Source organism: Pseudorca crassidens, chromosome 3 (assembly GCF_039906515.1).
Source record: "Pseudorca crassidens isolate mPseCra1 chromosome 3, mPseCra1.hap1, whole genome shotgun sequence".
Lineage (NCBI taxonomy): Eukaryota > Metazoa > Chordata > Mammalia > Artiodactyla > Delphinidae > Pseudorca > Pseudorca crassidens.
In genome coordinates this window covers 81,501,302-81,523,631 of record NC_090298.1, presented here as the reverse complement: position 1 = coordinate 81,523,631, position 22,330 = coordinate 81,501,302, and the positions used below count along the sequence as shown (strand labels likewise).

Genomic DNA, 22,330 nt, shown 5'->3' with positions numbered 1-22,330 from the left:
GATCTAATAGAACAAAAAACTATTATCCTATATCTCCAAGGTGGTTTAATAAACTCTCAGTATAAGTTGTTCCAGGAGTAATCCTCATAAAAAATTCTCCGAAGCAATTATTTTATTGGGTTTATGTAATGCAGACAAATCAAAAGATAATAGTTCAAACTCTCCTTTGATTATTACAACGTTTAACATTATATTTCACTGGAACCTGTTAAGAAATGATGTGTTCAGGGTTTTATTTTTCAAGTGCTAAGAAAATTAAGAATATTTATAGAAAAACTTTAAGGTCACTACAGAGGTTACTGATTTTATTTATAATTTCCAAGCTTTCAGGTCAGAACAGTAACTTCCAATGTGAATTTTTCAGCATTCTAGGATTTTTCTGCTTAATTGGAGTGCCCCAAAGTTTCAAGCAGTTTTCTTTTAAAAAATCAATTTTAATTCATTTAAATTAAATTAAAATTATTTTTACTGAACTGTTCATGCTGTTTTTACTGCTTAAATAACTTTATTTAAAAAGTGAAAAACAGTTACCAGAAACATATTAATGTACATTTTATAAATTAAGCATGTGTATAAATATCAACAGTAGAACAGTTGTTCTCTTAGAGAATGAGGCCCATGGCATAAGCATCACTTGGGGATGTGTTAGAAGTGAAAATTCTCAGGTACCAGTCTAAGCTATTGAGTCAGAAACTTTGGGCTGGACCCAGGAATCTGAGATTTTCCAAGCCCACTATGTGATCTGGAAGCACACTGTGTTTTAAGAACCACTACAGGAGGGTATTGCTACTAGGAAAAGATTAAAACAGATTAACAATTGGTTGTTTTCTGTAAGTTGAATCTTCCGATTGTAAAACTAGTTTCAGTCTTGGCTACACATTAGAACTGGGGAACTTTAAGAAATTCTCATGCCAGGGCCACAACTAAAACCAAGTAAGTGAGATTCTCTGGGGTTTGGGACTCAGGCATATTTTGTAAAGCACCCCAGGTTATTATAATGTGCAGTCAAATTTGAGAACCACTACATTTTGGAGTAAGCTCTTGTAAGAGTAGTGCCCTGCGAGAGCTATAAAGATATTTCCTAAATATTAATGCCACCTTTTGAGGGTGCTTAAATGCTGAGATATCACAGGTACCACCTCTGCCTTGGGCATTCTGCATCCTTCAAACCATCTGGAATGGCCAAAGTTAATGCATCCCTAGATTTTTCTCCACCTCCCAGAATTTACTGGAAGAAAAAAAAAAACAACAGAAATTGAAGATCACAGCTATAAAAGAAAGATAACACACTATGACCTAGACAAACCAGAATTAATAGAGAAGGTAGTTCAATAATTTAAAATAAACATAATAAATATCCTCAGAAAACAGAGAATGTTGGTAGCATGAAGGAGGAACAAGAAATTATAAAGAAGAATCAAGCAGAAATACTAAGTATTAAAAAAAAGAACTCTTGCCTCATTCTCTCTTTCCCATCACTGCCTATATTCCTCTGGAAAGTTATAATGAATCAGTTTTAGTTCTACCTTATTTAGAAATTGCCTTCCTCCCTCCCTCCCCCCCCCTCCTTCCCTCCCTTCCTTCCCTCTTTCTATTTCCAATTTTGATGTTTGCTTTGTAGACACTAATAGATTTAATTAAATTAATTATTCACCATTACTTCTTATATATCTGTCCAATGCACAAAAAAGAAAAGACAATATCTAATAGGCAGTATCTCTGCCCTTTAATCCTAGATGGCAATAGCAACCCCTCCCTCTGTATTCACAATAAAGAATGTCTTTGGAGATTGTCAAATGTCCCATGGGGGACAAAATCACCCCCAGTTGAGAACCACTGGTAAACAATATTCTGGCTTCTCTCACCATAGAATGATTTTGCCTGTTGCTAAATATCACATGATTGGAATTAGATGGTATGCAGTTTGGTCTATCTTATCTAATCAACCCATCACTGTCCTTGAGTGTAGATCTATTTGTGCTGTTAGAGTGGATGTTTTAACCACAGTCCCGAGATTGATCTCTATTGTTGTGTTTGGCTGAATTTTGTTTTTTTTATAAATGCAGCTTTCCATTGTATGAATATACTACAACTTATTTAACCCATTCTCTCATTGATGGGCATTTGGTTTCTAAATTTGACTATTATGAATAAAGCTGTGACCATTTTTGTACATGTCATTCTGTGGATATGCATTTGTTTCTGTTGATGTTCTGTTGATGTTGCTGTTCATTAAATCTAAGAACTTCTATTATGAAAAGACACCACTGAGAGAGTGAAAAGGCACTCTGAGAGGAGATATTTCAATACATATTTTCATCAAGGAACTCATATCTAAATATATAGAGAGAGCTCCTATAGATCTATAAGGAAAAGACAATCAAACTGGAAAAATGAGTAAAAAACTTGAACAAGTTCTTCACAAAAGAGAATATGCAATAAATGTATGAAAGGGAGCTCAATCCAATAGCCATAAAAGATATGTAAGTTAAAACAGTAATTGGATAACCCTACACAGCTACCAAAATGGCTAAACTTAGAGACTGACATTACAAAGTATTGGGAAGAATATAAAAAAAAACCTGGATCTTTCACATTGCTTACTCTATGAGACATTCTCACTATGAAATATACAAAATGCTCTGACATATGTTTGGGTTGTTCTTAATATTTTGTCATTAGAAACAATACAGTAATATTCTTGTGCTTTCGTCTTTGCACTTCATGTGAGAATTGGTTCTAGATTTCTAGAAGAATCTGTTTCACTGTGACTTGTAGGACTTTTTAATATATCATGGATATTAACTCTTTGCGGTACGCAGGCCTCTCACTGTTGTGGCCTCTCCCGTTGTGGAGCACAGGCTCCGGACACGCAGGCTCAGTGGCCATGGCTCACGGGCCCAGCCTCAACGCGGCGTGTGGGATCCTCCTGGACCGGGGCACGAACCCATGTCCCCTCCATTGGCAGGTGGACTCTCAACCACTGCGCCACCAGGGAAGCCCCTATGGATATTAACTCGTTAATGTTATATATGTTGAAAATATTTTTCTTCTTATATCACTTCTTTTAACTTTGTTTTTAAGCTCTGGTAATATATAGAACTTTAAAATTTTATTGTCATATCTATCACATTTCTTTTATGACATGTTCATATCTTGGTTAGAAAAATGTTTTATCTCAGGAATATTCAAAAATATTTTTCTAATACTATATTTTACATAAAATTCTTATTTGTTAAATCATTTATAGTTTATTTTTCATTATGATATATGGCTGGAATCATCCTCATATTATTATTATTATTTTTTTTTTTTTCGGTATGCGGGCCTCTCACTGTTGTGGCCTGTACCATTGCAGAGCACAGGCTCCGGAAGCGCAGGCTCAGCGGCCATGGCTCACGGGTCCAGCTGCTCCGCGGCATGTGGGATCTTCCCGGACCAGGGCACGAACCCGTGTCCCCTGCATCGGCAGGCGGACTCTCAACCACTGCACCACCAGGGAAGCCCCATCCTCATATTATTTATTCCCTGTTGAAACAAAATTTTCTCTTTTCCACATACTAATTCCCCATATATGTATGTGTCCTTTTCTTAACTCCTCAGTTACTTTTTTCATCCGTTTGTCCATTATTGCATAATATCACATTTATTTTTATTTTCTTCCTTTTCAAAAATTTCCTGGCTATTCTTGAGCATTTGCTCATCCAGATAAGCTGTTGAATAAATTTGTTTTTCTCCCCCTAACCCCATAAAAACCCTCTGAGAATTTGATTGAGTTTGGCATTTACTCTGAGTCATTTTATATTTTTATGATATGGAATCTTCTCATCTAAAAGTACAGTATGTATTTCTCTTAACTTTTATATTTGTAACAAAGATTTACAGTTATTTTCAGAGATCTTACACATTTCTTGTTTGGTTTATTCCTATGTCTTTTATAGTTTTTGCTGCTATTATGGATTTCAATTATTTTCTTTCAAAACAATTTTTTGATAGTTTATGAAAAAGACATTAATTTCAGTATATTGATATTGGGCCTGCCACTAGTTACTAAGCTCCCCTAGAATATCTAATAGCATTTTTTTCTTAGTGTAATTTTATTTTTCCAATTTAGTATTATATTTTTGGAAATAATGAAATTTGTCTCATTTTAAAAAAGTTTTAATTCTTATTTATTTCAGTTGAAATATTGCTTCAATCATGAATGCCAGTGCAATGCCAAACTCTGGAATCCTCCTGATGTTAATGGATGTCATTGCTTCTGTCTTTTCCTTTTCTTTTCTTTTTTTCACTTAAATGGTATTGGTTCTAGTGTACTACATATAAGTACACAGAGTTTTGCATTTGTTTTCTGGGTATGGGTTTATCATGATACGTAAGTTTCCTTCAAGTGTAAAATTACTAAATGCTAAATCTTAACTAGTATGGTCAATTCTTTCTGCCATTCCATTCAGTGCATACATTCTCTGAAATTAGCTTTATGAGGGAAGATAGGAATCTCTCTATTCAGATGAATTCAGTTCCTGTTTGCCTCTCATTGTGGAAGACTTTTCTAAGATAAATTTTTGTTCTGGTGTTTAACCGTATGTATTTTTCAATGACCAGGGCCCCTAAATGCAAAGCAAATATTTACTAAGCTATAATCTGCTGTACGTACTGAGATATAGTATTGACAAGGTTTACAAACACAAAGAAACATATTATGTTGTTATGAGCATTTTAAGGGGGTCTTCAGGGGTATTTTCAAATATTAAAAAACAGATTTTACCTTAGAGACTGAGTTCAGAACCTAATCCTCTTGTAAAATGCAAAGCCACTGCACCTTTGTAAATCAAATGAGTCTATGATTTTCTTTTTTTTTTGCTATGTTTGTTAGCATTAGGTGTCAGAGTTCAAATAGATTTCTAAAATAGATTGGAGAGCAATTATTTTTTATTTATGTTCTTAAATATTTTAAATAACTTGGAATAAGTAAAGGTAGATCATTTGTTAACTTTTCCGTTTATTTTATATAATTTGGTTTATTTACCTTTTCTACGGTTTTCAATCAGCTCTGGTAGTTTATGTTACTATATATTTCTTATATAACTATTTCTAAATTTAACATCCTAATACAATTTTATTCCCATATATTTTTTAATCTTATTCGTATCTGTCATTATGTCCCTGTTATAATTGATAGTGTTTACTTTTCATTTCTCTTTGATTTTTTTCTTTGCTTACTAAGAGTTTGTCTATTTTGTTGGTCATTTCAGAATTCCAGCTCTTAGTCTTATTAACCGTGCTTTTAAAAAAATGTGGTAAAAATACTTAACTTGAGATTTTTCATTTTAACATTTTAAGCATACAATACACTGTTGTTGACTATAGGTACAGTGTTGTGCACAGCTCTCTAACATTTATTCATCTCGCTTAACTGAAACTTTGTACCTATTGATTAATTACTCCCTATTTCCTACTCCTCTCAGCTCCTGGTAACCATCATTCCAATCTTTGATTTTATGCATTTGACCATTTTAGGTACCTCATGTAAGTAGAATCATGAAATATTTATCTATGTCTGGCTTATTTCACTTAGCATAATTTCCTCAAAGTTCATCAATGTCATCACAAATTGCAGAATTTCCTTCTTCTTTTATATTTTAAAGTTGAGTAGTATCCCATTGTGTGTATAATACCACATTTTCTTTACCCATTCATCTGTCCATGGACATTTAGTTTGTTTCCATACCTTACCTGTTGTGAATAGTGCTGTAATGAATATGGGGGTGCTATTATCTCTTTGATATCAATTCTTTTGGACATATATACAGATATGGGGGTGCTAGATCATATGGTAGCTCTATTTTTTAATTTTTAGGAACTTCATACTGTTTTCCATAGTGACTGCACCACTTTGCATTCCCACCAACAGTGTACAAGGGTTCCCATTGTTCCATATGCTCACCAGCACTTGTCTTTTTTTTTTTTTTTGATAATAGCTATCCTGACAGATGTAAGGTGATATCTCACTGTGATTTTGACTTGCATTTCCCTGATGATTTCTCATATATCTGTTGGCCATTTGTATGCTATCTTCTTTGGAGAAATGTCTATTCAAGTCTTTAGCCCATTTTTAAATCGAATTATTAGTTTTGTGGTTATTGAGTTATAGGGGTTCCTTATATATTTGGGAGGTTAACCCCTCTCAGATAAATGATTTGAAAATATTTTCTCCCAATCAGTAGGTACCTTTTCACTCCCTTGATTGTTTGCTTTGCAATGCAGAGATTTTTATGTTTGATGTAGTCAAAGTCCCAAAGTCATTTTTTTGCAGAATTAGAAAAAAACAATTCTACAATTCATATGGAACCACAAAAGACTATGAATAACCAAATTGATCCTGAGAAATAGCAAGGCTGTAGGTATCCTAGTTCCTGATTTCAAAATATATTATCAAGCTACAGTAATCAAAACAGTATGGTACTGGCATTAAAAACAGATTTATAGACCAATAGAACAGAATAGAGAATCAAGAAGTAAATCCATGGTCACTTGATCTTTGACAGGAGCACCAAGAATACACAAGGAGGGAAGGGTAGTCTCGTCAACAAATGGTTTGGGGAAAAATGGGTATTCGCATGTAAAAGAATGAAATTGGACCCTTATTTTACATGATATGCAAAAATCAACTCAAAATGGATTAAATATTTAAAACCTGAAAATGTAACACTTCTTGAAGAAAATGTAGGGGAAAAGCTTCATGACATTGATCTTGGCAATGATTTTATGGTATGACATCAAAAGGACAGGCAACAAAAATGACAAGTGGACTACACATTAACTTTTTTGAGGCGTTTTACTTTTAAAATCCACCTTAATATCATCCACCTAAATTCATCCAATGTATTTTATTGCTTTTTATCTACCTTCTTAAGGGCATAATTCATTTATTTTCAACATCTCTTTCTAATTAAATGAGTTACTGTGCACATTTTTTACTACATTGAGCTTTGGCTGAATCCTATAGGTATTCCATATAAAGTTTTCATCAATATTAATTTCAAGCAGATTTTTTAAAATTTAGTTTTTTCTTTTAGGAAAATTTATTTAGAGGATTGATTTTTTAAAATTCTCTGTTTTATATTAATTTTAAAAATATGTTTTATTATATACATTGAAATAAGGGAATGTTGACTTTATAGTTATTACTTGGAAATTTTATTGAGATTTTTTTGTGGCAAAAGACATAACTGATTTTATAAATAGTATTTTTCAATTTTAAAAGAATATATATTCAGGGTATGATATAGAATTCTAGGGATATTAAGGATGATACTTAAATTTCTTGTATCATTTGTCTCCTCAGCCTGTTGAATTCTGAGGTAAATAAGTTATTGTCTCCTAACATGAATTCTTTTTGGATGGAGGGAGGAAGGGTGACAAACAGTCATTGTTTCTAATACTTTTGCTTTGTATATTTTGCTGCTATATTAAAAGAATTTATGTTTGTAAATGTTTATAATATTGTAGCTTTTCCCATTTTGAAAGCTTCACATTTGTTCCATTACTGCAAAATAAAATTTTTTTCTTGAGTACTGTGTCATCTAATATAAAACTGCCATCTTACAATATTTTTTGTTTACATTTATCTGTTATATTTTTGCCTATGTATTTATTTATTTGCTCATTTTTTGTTTTTCTAGTATAAATTACATTTACGTAGGTTTATTGATACTTTCCTCTTTTTCTTTAATAATATATAAAAGTTTAAAAATCTTATTTACACTTATTTTAATAACCTTTTATTTGTATTATTTATCCTAGTTGATTTTACATTTCATGTTTATTAAGCTTTCTTATGGGTTCTTGTCTTTTATTAATTTTGCTAAAATAAAACATCTTTTCATTTTTCCCTTTCATGATTTGAATGTTTTTGTGTCAAATTTGTATTTTCCTTGTGGTGTCCTTAATTTTTAGAAAACATAAATAGCTATAGATTTTGAGAAGTGTGATGCATTTCTGATCTCCCATCCTTTGTGTATAATCTGTTTTTCTATATTTAAAAATTTTTAAGATCAATTTCACGTTATATGTGTTCTGAAATGTTACTGTATGGTACAATGGTGGGATTTTTGTGTATGTCATTGTCACATTGTAATTTATTAAAAAGGTAGTTATTACGATTATTCTCACTTTTATAGTCTTCCCAGGATCTCAAAACTTCATATATGAATGTTGAAAATTTCTCTTATTATCCCACTGTAGCCGTGAAATAATGATTTCAGTCTGAGCTTTCATGTGCAAGAAGTTCTAGATGACAGGGTCTACAGGGGAAGAAGAGGAGAGTTGTGAAAATGAATACCTTACTCATGCCCTCGAAAACCCGTCAGTTTATTTTGGGAGATAGGCACGTAACTGACCTATTCAAATCCAAACGTATCAGTGATGAATAGTGATGAGCTGGATTTCTAGTCAGGAAAGAAAATAAGGACAGAAGGAAGAACATGAGCAAAAGAATAAGGGAAGGTGTGAAAGTGACTGGCATATTCACATACCAAACAATGATGGAGTGAATGCAAAGCCAAAAAGGCATAGAACTGAGTGGCAAGGGGTACAACTAGAAATAATAATAGATACGTGAATGAGAGGATTGGGAGTATGGGCTTTATCCGGTCTGCAGTTAAAATAATTTAAAGATTTTGTTCAAGGAACTAATATGAAAAGGTTTATGTTAACGAATGATAATTCAAGAAGTGAGTAAAAGATGATTTAGAGAGAGCTGAGATTAGAAAGTGTTGAGCAAGTGGTACTAGAAGAGAAAATGGAAGCAGGGAGTTTATTTAAACACAGTTTTGGTACCCATTTATCAAAAACCGTAAACAAGTTGAACGTGGGTATTGTTAGAGATGGAGTGGTCAGAGCAGTCTCTTAGATTTCAAGTATGAATGATTGGTGGATGCTGAAGTCATTACCTGAGTTTTAAACAAAGTGGAAAGACAGGTTTCATTGTATATAAAATTTGTTTGCGGAAGCAGTGGAATTTAGCAGTTAGATAGACTTGAATTATAAACACTGTACTTACCTTTACTGTTTTTTTTTTTTTGACATTGTGCATGTTACTTAACCTGATTGTTAGTTTTGTTCATGGTAAAACATGTAGAGTAATTCCTCTCAAGGGGTTTTTATGGAGATTAAAACAGCTAACATATGTGAAATGGATTACTATTTCTATCATAATATTATTATTACTATTATTACTGTTACTATTTTTGTTAATAATATACTTGAATTTTCTATTGGAGAACTATATAGATGTTCAGAATTTGGTAGGTGAATTAAAATGAACTTTGCACTCAGGAGAAAGTTTAATATTGGAGAAATAACTTTTGTAGTTGCTATCATGGAAGGGACTGTAGAAAGACCATAACAGGAACAAAGATATTGTTCATCTCTGGGGAAGGGAGCAGATGAAAAACTAATGCTAAACCAGCCAGGTAAATAATAGTGATAAGAAGGAAAATCAAAATAGTACTGGCAGTTAAGCTAAAAGAAGAGAGAATGTCCAATAAGACAGATATGACAAAGAAAACAAGGTAGGTGAAAAATAAAGTCTATTTGATCATCCAGAGGTCAATTTCATAGACTTTCTCTGGAGTGCTAGAGGAAAAGAAATAGCAGTGCAGTGGATTCAAGACACTGGAAGGCATAAGCATGAAAAAAGTGGGTAGAGATTGCTCTTGAGAGTCTATATCAGAAGAGGAGGAAGAATGGAAACTGAAAAACACGAATTATTTCCTCCATTTTCTGAGTGGAAAGGACTGACCATGTTTGAAGGCCAAGGTGAGGGTGACAGTCAAGAGGCAGGTTAGGGATTCAAGGAGAGTAGTAAAGGTATAGTAAAAACCTGAGGAGAATGAGAAAGGAAGTCAATAAGAAAGTGTTGATTTACCTCATTCATATAAATGATTATGTAGTTATACGCTCAAGCCAAGAAAGAAAAAGGTTTGTAACCGATAATTTGAATAAAATCTTAACACATGGTTTTGCATCTTATATTTCCTGTAGTTCCTACTAGTGTGTCCTGTTATAAGATGTATACATCTTTCTGAGGCTCTCATAATTGTGAACAAAAACCATAGAATACTCTTGGATTTTTAGATTTTGTTTTAGCTGCTTCTTTCTTATCATTTCTTATGCCTCACCCATCCTATATCTGACTGTCCATGTTTCAAAAGCATGCACATTTCACAAAGGTTATATTTTTATTTTCTGCTACAGGCACATATTCTGTAGAATATGTTATAATTCAAATGCAACCTTTGGGAAAAAAGGAATCAGTAACTCCTGTAGGTCACAGAAACATGTTAGAGAACAGTCAATGTAATTATCTGTTTTCTGCTGCTCAATACTGACAGAGTGGGCTAAATAACAATTGCTGTCCTTGAGAACATTGGTTTTGTCAAATGCAGCATCTAAAAAAGAAAAAACATAGACAAAAATCAGTGTTTTCCTTGGTTTGTTTATTCAGTGGCCAATAGTTACGATACAGGATTAATTTTATTTTTGTGGTTCTTTTACCAAGTACAATAAAAATCCCAGTGAATAAACATAGATAATAGATATTCATTAAGTACAGTGATGTTTGTGGAAGCTTCACTTAATTCTAGATAAGCAAAATTATTGTACCATATAGTATTAGGAGAGATCTAAACTGTGATTGTATTGTTGGACATTTTTATTATGATTTTGTCCTCGCTGGTCCCTACTGCAAACAGCAGAGCTAATTTGGATGGTATAAAACTGCATTTACCAATATTGAGCTATAATGATGTAACAATTTTCAATTCAGTGGTCATGTCATATTTGGTCAATAGCCAGCAATTGCCATTAGTGAGAATTGAAGCACCTACACAAAGTGCCAGGTCAGTAAGAGAAACAAATCAAAGGAAGATGAAGTGATCCATAATGAGCAGGGAAAAATCAGTAAGATAAAAAAAGAGCCTATCTCTTAAAATGAATAAAGAAACTGGCTGATGTTTGAACTACATTTATGCCATGTAAGTAGTCACTCTGAGCAGTAAAGCTTAGCACAAAAATACTTCTTACTTGCTGTAATTCTCCCTGATTGTGATCCTGTTCTAAAACTGTATATAGTGACTGTACCTGGTAATACATTGAGAAAATGTATGTCTTATTAAAAAATCATGTTTAAAGAAGCAAAGTTAAAATAAGGTCTACACTATGCAAAACCCTCTCTCTATATAATAGTAAGCCACACACCTGATTGTCATCCTAGACATATCACTCCTAGTAGCTTAATTCAGATTGACTAAAGAGCAGCATGTGAATAGTGTGTAGGTTGGCCTTGAGGCTAACTTAATTCAATGTTCTGTCTTGAAGCATGTAGAAAACTTCTCAGGAAAACATCAAAGAGGAATTCATGAGTCCTTGAAAAGCTAAACTATTTCATGGATCCTAGGAGGATAAATGGGAACTTTGACAAGAATGGAGAATGTGGTACTTCAAAGGTGTAAGTACAATTGCTTTGCTACTCTGTTCAGCTTCTCCTGTTAAGAAAACTGCCTCAGCTTCTGATTAACAGTAAGCTTTTCTAGTAAATCCATTGCTTTAACTGGAGAATACACCAAAGCAAGGGAATTCAGGATTTTACGGGGGCATTCAGTACATCACTTCACTGCTCGAATACACTATTGCTTTATGTCTCCCATGGATGAGACAAAATCAGGAGGATATTCAGTGCCTCTAAAATCAAAAGGCAAGGGGCATCTTTTCTAATCATGGAGCTTCTGGGAAGAATAACAAAAGAGTGGGTTTTCATCTTCCTCTATTACCCAGATGACTTTATTAACTCAAGTCTGTGGATTCCAAGTCAAGAGCTCTGTGGTAACCAGCCTTAAAAATTGCCCCTGATGCCTCCTGATATCCAACCCCTTTCTGTTAAATGACTAGGGTTAGGTTATTTGATGAATCAGATATGGCAGAAGCAATGGGATATCACTTCTGAGCTTAAGTTATAAGACAGCTTCCGATTTGGATTCTCTCTCTCTCTCTCTCTCTCTCTCTCTCTCTCTCTCCCTCTCTCCCACTCTCCCTCTCCCCCCCTGCCCCCGCTTCCCTCCCTCCCTCTCTCTCTCTCTCTTTCTCTCCCCTTTTCTGTCTCTATCTTATCGCCTGATTTGGGGGAAGACTTATGGAGAGTCCCTCATGGTGAGGAACTGAAACCTCTTACTAATATACTAATAGACATGTGAGTGAGCTTGGAAAGAGATTCTCCAGGCCCCATGAATCCATAGAGATGCAGACCAGCCAGCCAACAGCTTGACTGCAACCTCGAGAGAGACTCTGAGCCAAAAACACATGGCTAAGGATTCCTGACCCTCAGAAACTATGACATAATAAGTTTTTTGTCTTAAGCCACTAAATTTTGTAGCAATAGATAGTGTAGGCTCTTTCCGTCTACACTGGGACACACCTTTTCATTTGTGAAATGATTTTTTTAAAAAATAAGTGATGTCAAAAATTCTTTCACTTTATGAATGTCACTGATTGAGTGGAACCACACCCTTTCAGTAACCATGATCCAGGAGATTTAAAAGAAAAGGTTCTCTTCTTGTTTTCAGAGTTTTAGTTGTCTTATTTATTTAGTTCATGGTGTCTGGCACACATGGCAGGCACTAAAGTTAGGGAATATCTCTATAAAAATTGTAAAGGTCTACATTCTGCAATTATGCATATTTATTATCATTCTTCGAGTAATTCTTCTTGCACTAGTCTATATGTATAAGTTGAAGATAATAATAGTACTGGATTGTTGGAGAAATAAAATGAGTAAATATATGTAAATTACTTCAGTGTCTGAAATTTTTGTAATTACTATACATGTTCCCCTTCCTGTGTTATCTCCTTCTCTTCATCCTGACAAATAGGGATATTATTAAAGAGACCTCAACCTGTAACTGTGATCCTCACTTCTAATCCAGAGTATATTGGCCAAGAATGTGTTCCCCTGAATGCCTATCATGATCTTGCTTCTTAAGATATTCAGCTGAACACGCAAGATTTTGGGCCTGTCCTTTGGCCAAGATCAATTTATTAGAAAATATTCAAATTTAAATATAGCCTACCTATTAACTAAGATCATTTAAAAAGCATTTTAACCACAAAAAGGAAATGTCAATAATTGTCAGTCCTTTTATGAGAAAAGGAAGCACTGGTTGATTTAAGGTGTACAGTGTCGATTAACCCAAAAGAGTGATAGAAAAGAAACATTAGCAAACTAGATTTGAATGCAGACTCTGCCATGTAAGAAGGAAGTCCAGAATATACCTTCAGTACACATTTTGGCTTAATATATATCCTTTTTTAAAAAAATAGATTTTTCTTATTGTAAAAATTACTTTAACAGTACTTTAACATTACAATAATTTAATCAGAAAGAATTAAGGAAGTAAAGTTATAAAGGAACTAAAAAGTCATACAAATCCCTATATTGAACTTGGAAATAATCTTCCTAGTGCTTGGTCTGTACATATGTTATATTTCATCCAATCTAAGGTACCATCAATTGTAGGATGCTCCATTATGTTATGATCCATTAAGAAAGAAAAAGATATACACTGCCAATTAAAACTATGATAAAATGCTTGCCTATGACATATTGTTTTTATTTTTATGTATTGAAAGGGCTTATTTAGACATTTTAGCAAGTACTTTAATCATATATCACACTTGTACATGCAGAAAAAAGAAAATATGAGCAAAACAAATTGGTTAAGATACTCCTAAACTGTCTTACATGAAATTGTATCTTTTATTTTTTTTGTCTCAGAGTAGTCAATATACATGTTTTTCCACATTATGTCTGTTGCAACTTCAAAAGTATAGATTATGCAGTGTTTCTTAAAACTTTTCTATTATCTTCTCTGAGATTTTCCTTTAAGCTACTGACACTCATTCTGCAAAATTTGATGCACATACACAGGCAATTGTAAATAAGTCAGTTTTGCTATCGCATCAAAAAAAAACAAGATCCATTCTAATATCAGATATTTTAGGACAAAAAAATAATGAATCAGTTAGTGTCCAGTCAGGAAACAGAACTAATGCCAAGAAATTCAGTAGAAAGAATTTAATACAGAACTGACCAAGATGGCAGAGTAGAAGGACGTGCTGTCACTCCCCCTTGTGAGAACACCAGAATCACAGCTAGCTGCTGGACAATCATCGACAGGAAGACACTAGAACTTGCCAAAAAAGATACCCCACATCCAAAGACAAAGGAGAAGCCACAGTGAGACGGTAGGAGGGGCACAATCACAGTAAAATCAAATCCCATAACTGCTGGGTGTGTGACACACAGACTGGAGAACACTTACACCACAGAAGTCCACCCACTGGAGTGAAGGTTCTGAGCCCCACGTCAGGCTTCCAAACATGGGGGTCCAGCAATGGGAGGAGGAATTCCTAGAGAATCAGACTTTGAAGGCTAGTGGGATTTGATTGCAGGACTTTGACAGGACTGGGGGAAACAGAGACTCCACTCTTGGAAGGCACACACAAAGTAGTGTGTGCATCGGGACCCAGGGGAAGGAGCAGTGACCCCAGGGGAGACTGAACCAGACCTACCTGCTAGTGTTGGAGGGTCTCCTAGAGAGGCAGGGGGTGGCTGTGACTCACAGTGGGGACAAGGACACTGACAGCAGAAATTCTGGAAAGTACTCCTTGGCATGAGCCCTCCCAGAGTCTGCCATCAGCCCCACCAAAGAGCCCAGGTAGGCTCCAGTATTGGGTTGCCTCAGGCCAAACAACCAACAGGAAGGGAACCCAGGCCCACCCTCTTACATAGCCTCATCCACCAGAGGGCAGACAGCAGAAACAAGAACTACGGTCCTGCAGCCTGTGGAACAAAAACCACATTCAGAGAAAGACAAGATGAAAAGGCAGAGGGCTACGTACCAGATGAAGGAACCAGATAAAAACCCCAGAAAAACAACTAAATGAAGTGAAGATAGGCAACCTTCCAGAAAAAGAATTCAGAATAATGATAGTGAAGATGATCCAGGACCTCAGAAAAAGAATGGAGGCAAAATTCGAGAAGATGCAAGAAATGTTTAACAAAGACCTAGAAGAATTAAAGAACAAACAAACAGATGAAAAATACAATGACTGAAATGAAAACTAGACTAGAAGGAATCAATAGCAGAATAACTGAGGCAGAAGAACGGATAAGTGACCTGGAAGAGAGAATGGTGGAATTCACTGCTGTGGAACAGAATAAAGAGAAAAGAAAGAAAAGAAATGAAGACAGCCTAAGAGACCTATGGGACAACATTAAAAGCAACAACATTCACATTATAGGGGTCCCAGACAAGAAGGAACATAGAGAAAGGACCAGAGAAAATCTTTGAAGAGATTATAATCGAAAACTTCCCTAACATGTGAAAGGAAATAGCCACCCAAGTCCAGGAAGTGCAGGGAGTCCCATACAGGATAAACCCAAGGAGAAACAGGCCGAGACACATAGTAATCAAATTGGCAAAAATTAAGGACAAAGAAAAATTATTGAAAGCAGCAAGGAAAAACGACAAATAACATACAAGGGAACTCCCATAAGGTTAACAGCTGATTTCTCAGCAGAAACTCTACAAGCCAGAAGGGAGTGGCATGATATACTTAAAGTGATAAAAGGGAAGAACCTACAACCAAGATTACTCTACCCGGCAAGGATCTCATTCACATTCGATGGGGAAATCAAAAGCTCTACAGACAAGCAAAAGCTAAGAGAATTCAGCACCACCAAACCAGCTCTACAACAAATGCTAAAAGAACTTCTCTAAGTGGGAAATAGAAGAGAAAAGGCCCTAAAAAAACAAACCCAAAACAATTAAGAAAATGGTCATAGGAGCATACATGTCAATAATTACCTTAAACGTGAATGGATTAAATGCTCCAACCAAAAGACACAGTCTTGCTGAATGGATACAAAAACAAGACCCATATATATGCTGTCTACAAGAGACCCACTTCAGACCTAGGGACACATACAGACTGAAAGTGAGGGGATGGAAAAAGATACTCCATGCAAATGGAAATCAAAAGAAAGCTGGAGTAGCAATGCTCATACTAGATAAAATAGACTTTAAAATAAAGAATGTTACAAGAGACAAGGACACTGCATAATGATCAAGGGATCGATCCAAGAAGAAGATATAACAATTATAAGTATATATGCACCAGATATAGGAGCACCCCAATAGATAAGGCAAGTGCTAACAGCTATAAAAGAGGGAATCGAGAGTAACACAATAATATTGGGGGACTTTAACACCTCACTTACACCAATGGACAGATCATCCAAAATGAAAATAGGAAAACAGAAGCTTTAAGTGACACAGTAGACAAGATAGATTTAATTGATATTTATAGGACATTCCATCCAGAAACAGCAGACGACACTTTCTTAAGTGGGCACGGAACATTCTCCAGGATAGATCACATCTTGGGTCAAAAATCAAGCCTCAGTAAATTTAAGAAAATTGAAATCATATCAAGCTTCTTTTCTGACCACAATGCTATGAGATTGGAAATGAATTATGGAGGAAAAAACGTAAAAAACACAAACACATGGAGGCTAAACAATATGTTACTCAATAACCAAGAGATCACTGAAGAAATCAAAGAGGAAATCAAAAAATAACTAGAAAAAAATGACAATGAAAACACGACGATCCAAAACCTATGGGATGTAGCAAAAGCAGTTCTAAGAAGGAAGTTTATAGCTATACAGGCCTACCTCAGGAAACAAGAAACATCTCAAAAAAACAATCCAACCTTACACCTAAAGGAACTAGAGAAATAAGAACAAACAAAACCCAAAGTTAGCAGAAGGAAAGAGATCATAAAGATCAGAGCAGAAATAAATGAAATAGAAACAAAGAAAACAATAGCAAAGATCAATAAAACTAAAAGCTGGTTCTTTGAGAAGATAAACAAAATTGATAAACCATTAGCCAGTCACACCAAGAAAAAGAGGGAGAGGACTCAAATCAATAAAATTAGAAATGAAAAAGGAGAAGTTACAAAAGAGACCGCAGAAATACAAACCATCCAAAGAGACTACTACAAGCAACTCTATGCCAATAAAATGGACAACCTGGAAGAAATGGACAAATTCTTAGAAAGGTATAACCTTCCAAGACTGAACCAGGAAGAAATAGAAAATATGAACAGACCAATCACAAGTAATGAAATTGAAACTGTGATTAAAAATCTTCCAACAAACAAAAGTCCAGGACAGATGGCTTCACAGGTGAATTCTATCAAATATTTAAAGAAGAGCTAACACCCATCCTTCTCAAACTCTTCCAAAAAATTGCAGAGGAAGAACACTCCCAAACTCATTCTATGAGGCCACCGTCACCCTGATACCAAAAACAGACAAAGATACTACAAAAAAGAAAATTACAGACCAATATCACTGATGAAATTAGATGCAAAAATCCTCAACAAAATACTATCAAACAGAAGCCAACAACACATTAAAAGGATCATACACCGTGATCAAGTAGGATTTATGCCAGGTATGCAACGATTCTTCAATATGTGCAAATCAATCAATGTGATACACCATATTAACTAATTGAAGAAGAAAAACCATATGATCATCTCAATAGATGCAGAAAAAGCTTTTGAAAAAATTCAACACCAATTTATGATAAAAGCTCTCCAGAAAGTGGGCATAGAGGGAAGCTACCTCAACATAATAGGGGCCATATGTGACAAACCCACAGCAAACTTCATTCTCAATGATGAAAAACTGAAAGCATTTCCTCTAAAATCAGGAAGAAGACAAGGATGTCCCCGCTCCCCACTGTTATTCAAAATAGTTTTGGAAGTCCTAGCCACAGCAATCAGAGAAGAGAAAGAAATAAAAGGCATACAAATCGGAAGCGAAGAAGTAAAACTGTCACTATTCACAGGTGACATGCTACTATACATAGAGAATCCTAAAGATGCCACCAGAAAATTACTAGAGATAAACATGAATTCAGTAAAGTTGCAGGACACAAAATTAATGCACAGAAATCTCTTCTATTCCTATAGACTAATGATGAAGAATCTGAAAAAGAAATTAAGGAAACACTCCCATTTACCACTGCAACAAAAAGAATAAAACACCTAGGAATAAACCTATCTAAGGAGACAAAAGACCTGTATGCAGAAAACTATCAGACACTGACGAAAGAAATTGAAGATGATACCAACAGATGGAGAGATATACCATGTTCTTGGATTGGAAGAATCAAGTTTGTGAAAATGACTATACTACCCAAAGCAATCTACAGATTCAATGCAATCCCTATCAAACTACCAATGGCATTTTTTACAGAACTAGAACAAAAAAATCTTAAAATTTGTATGGAGACACAAAAGACCCCAAATATCCAAAGCAGTCTTGAGGGAAAAAAACGGAGCTGGAAGAATCAGACTCCCTGACTTCAGACTATAGTACAAAGCTACAGTGATCAAGACAATATGGTACTGGCACAAAAACAGAAAAATAGATCAATGGAACAGAAAGCCCAGAGATAAAACCATGCACCTATGGTCAACTAATCTATGACAAAGTAGGCAAGGATATACAATGGAGAAAAGGCAGTCTCTTCCATAAGTGGTGCTGGGAAAACTGGACAGCTACATGTAAAAGAATGAAAGTAGAACACTCCCTAACACCACACACAAAAATAAACTCAAAATGGATTAGAGACCTAGATGTAAGACCAGACACTATAAAACTCTTAGGGAAAAACATAGGAAGAATACTCTTTGACATAAATCACAGCAAGATCTTTTTTGATCCACGTCCTAGAGTAATGGAAATAAAACCAAAATAAATGGGACCTAATGAAACTTCTAAGCTTTTGCACAGCAAAGAAAACCATAAACAAGACAAAAAGACAACCCTCAGAATGGGAGAAAATATTTGCAAACGAATCAGTGGACAAAGGATTAATCTCCAAAATATATAAACAGCTCATGCAACTCAATATTACAGAAACAAACAACTGAATCCAAAAATGGGTGGAACACCTAAATAGACATTTCTCCAAAGTAGACATACAGATGGCCTAGAAGCACATGAAAAGTGGCTCAATATCACTAATTATTAGAGAAATGCAAATCAAAACTACAGTGAGGTATCACCTCACACCAGTTAGAATGGGCATCATCAGAAAATCTGCAAGCAACCAATGCCAGAGAGGATGTGGAGAAAAGGGAACCCTCTTGCTGTTGGTGGGAGTGTAACTTGATACAGCCACTATGGAGAACAGTATGGAGGTTCTTTAGGAAACTAAAAATAGAATTACCATATGATGCAGCAATCCCACTACTGGGCATATACCCAGAGAAAACCATAATTCAAAAAGACACATGCACCCCAACGTTCATGGCAGCACTATTTACAGTAGCCAGGTCATGGAAGCAACCTGAATGCCCATTGAGAGACGAATGGATAAAGAAGATGTGGTACATATATATAATGGAATATTACTCAGCCATAAAATGGAACGAAATTGGGTTGTTTGTTGGGATGTGTATGGATCTAAAGACTGTCATACAGAGTGAAGTAAGTCAGAAGGAGAAAACAAATATTGTATGCTAATGCATATATGTGGAACCTAGAAAAATGGTACAGATGAACCGGTTTGCAGGGCAGAAATTGAGACATAGAACAAACATATGGACAGCAAGGGGGGAATTCCGTGGGGCAGTGGTGGTGTGTGTGATGAATTGGGTGATTGGGATTGACATGTATACACTGATGTATATAAAATTGATGACTACTAAGAACCTGCTGTATAAAAAAATAAATAAAATTGAAAAATTAAAAGAAAAATGGAAAGGAAATAGGAAAGATTTCCAGAGAAGCAAAGAGTTAACTTGGAAGCCTAGGGGGGAAAAAAATGCAGAGTTTAATAGAGAACGACTTATAAAAATGTTAGCGAGCTAAAAAGCAAATAGACGTAGGTAAGACATATAAAATATTTCATAAACTCTATTCTTGACAGTTAGTAATCTGGGCTCTTATATCTACTTTTCTATTTGAAGAGTAGGCTAGCTTAAAGTATGATGGTTTTATTATCAAACTCTGTATTATTCATTACTTTGTTGAAATATTTGTTAATGATAATATTAGTTAATGTGGAACTTTTGTTGACCTTGTCTTTTATCACTGTGACTTGGACTCAATCACGGTTACATACGCCTGTACTCTTTGGTTAAAAGTGACCAAAACTCAAAATAGATTAATTAAAAACGAACTTATTGGCCCAAGTAAGTCAAAACTCTATTTTTATTTATTTATTTATTTTTAATGAATATTTATTGAAGTATAGTTGATTTACAATGTTGTGTTAGTTTCTGCTGTACAACAAAGCAAATAAGTTATACATACACATATATCTGCTCTTTCTTAAATTCTTTTCCCATATAGGTCATTACAGAGTATTGAGTAGAGTTACCTGTGCTATGCAGTGGGTCCTTGATGGTTAACTATTTTTTTTGTTTGTTTGTTTGCGGTAACGGGCCTCTCACTGTTGTGACCTCTCCTGTCGTGGAGCACAGGCTCTGGATGCGCAGGCTCAGCGGCCATGGTTCACGGGCTCAGCCGCTCTGCGGCATGTGGGATCTTCCCGGACCGGGGCACGAACCTGTGTCTCCTGCATCGGCAGGCGGACTCTCAACCACTGTGCCACCAGGGAAGCCCAACTATTTTTTTTCTTAAACATCTTTATGCTTTACAATTGCTTTACAATGGTATGTTAGTTTCTGCTTTATAACAAAGTGAATCAGCTATACATATACATATATCCCCATATCTCCTCCCTCATGTGTCTCCCTCCCACCCTCCATATCCCACCACTCTAGGTGGTCATAAGCACCGAGCTGATCTCCCTGTGCTATGTGGCTGCCTGCTACTAGCTATCGGTTTCACATTTGGTAGTGTATATATGTCCATGCCAGTCTCTCACTTTGTCTCACCTTACCCTTCCCCCTCCCCATGTCCTCAGGTCCTTTCTCTACGTCTTCATCTTCATTCCTGTCCTGCCTGTAGGTTTTTCAGAACGAATTTTCTTTCTTAGATTCCATACGTATGTGTTTACATACGGTATTTGTTTTTCTCTTTCTGACTTACTTCACTCTGTATGACAGACTCTAGGTCCATCCACCTCACTACAAATAAGTCAGTTTCGTTTCTTTTTATGGCTGAGTGATATTCCATTGTATATATATGCCACATCTTCTTTTTCCATTCATCTGTTGATGGACACTTAGGTTGCTTCCATGTCCTGGCTATTGTAAATAGAGCTGCAAGGAACATTGTGGTACATGACTCTTTTTGAATTATGGTTTTCTCAGGGTATATGCCCAATAGTGGGATTGCTGGGTAGTATGGTAGTTCTATTTTTACTTTTACTTACTTTTTACTAAGGAATCTCTGTACTGTTATCCATAGTGGCTGTAGCAAGTTACATTCCCACCAACAGTGCAAGAGTGTTCCCTATTCTCCACACCCTCTCCAGCATTTATGGCTTTTAGATTTTTAGATGATGGCCATTCTGAATGGTGTGAGGTGATACCTCACTGTAGTTTGATTTGCATTCCTCTAATGATTAGTGATGTTGAACATCCTTTCATGTGTTTGTGACCATCTGTATATCTTCTTTGAAGAAATGTCTATTTTGGTCTTCTGACCATTTTTGTATTCGGTTGTTTGTTTTTTTGATATTGAGCTGCATATGCTCCTTGTAAATTTTGCAGATTAATTCTTTGTCAGTTGCTTCATTTGCTAATATTTACTCCCATTCTGAGGGTTGCATTTTCATCTTGTTTATGGTTTCCTTTGCTGTGCAAAAGCTTTTAAGTGTCATTAGGTCACATTTCTTTATGTTTTTCTTTCCATTTCTCTAGGAGGTGGGTCTAAAAGGATCGTGCTGTGATTTATGTCATACATTGTTTTCCCTATGTTTTTTCACTATGAGTTTTATCGTGTCTGGCCTTATATTTTGGTCTTTAATCCATTCTGAGCTTATTTTTGTGTATGGTGTTAGGGAGTGTTCTAATTTCATTCTTTTACATGTAGCTGTCCAGTTTTCCTAGCACCACTTACTGAAGAAGCTATCTTTTCTGCATTGTATATTCTTGCCTCCTTTATCAAAAGTAAGGTGACCATATGTGCATGGGTTTATTGTGGGGCTTTCTATCCTGTTACATTGATCTATATTTCTGTTTTTGTGCCAGTACCATACTGACTTGATTACTGTAG

The 22,330-nt window shown here is 35.3% G+C and overlaps 1 long non-coding RNA gene across 3 annotated transcripts in view; it reads left to right on the top strand.

The window, feature by feature from the left end:
* Positions 1-22,330, top strand: part of LOC137220752 (uncharacterized) — a 532,799-nt gene that overhangs the window by 12,403 nt on the left and 498,066 nt on the right. For all 3 annotated transcript variants that reach the window (XR_010941779.1, XR_010941777.1, XR_010941778.1), the window contains exon 3: positions 11,383-11,512. This is a non-coding gene — a long non-coding RNA (uncharacterized lncRNA). The remainder of the gene's footprint in view (positions 1-11,382; positions 11,513-22,330) is intronic.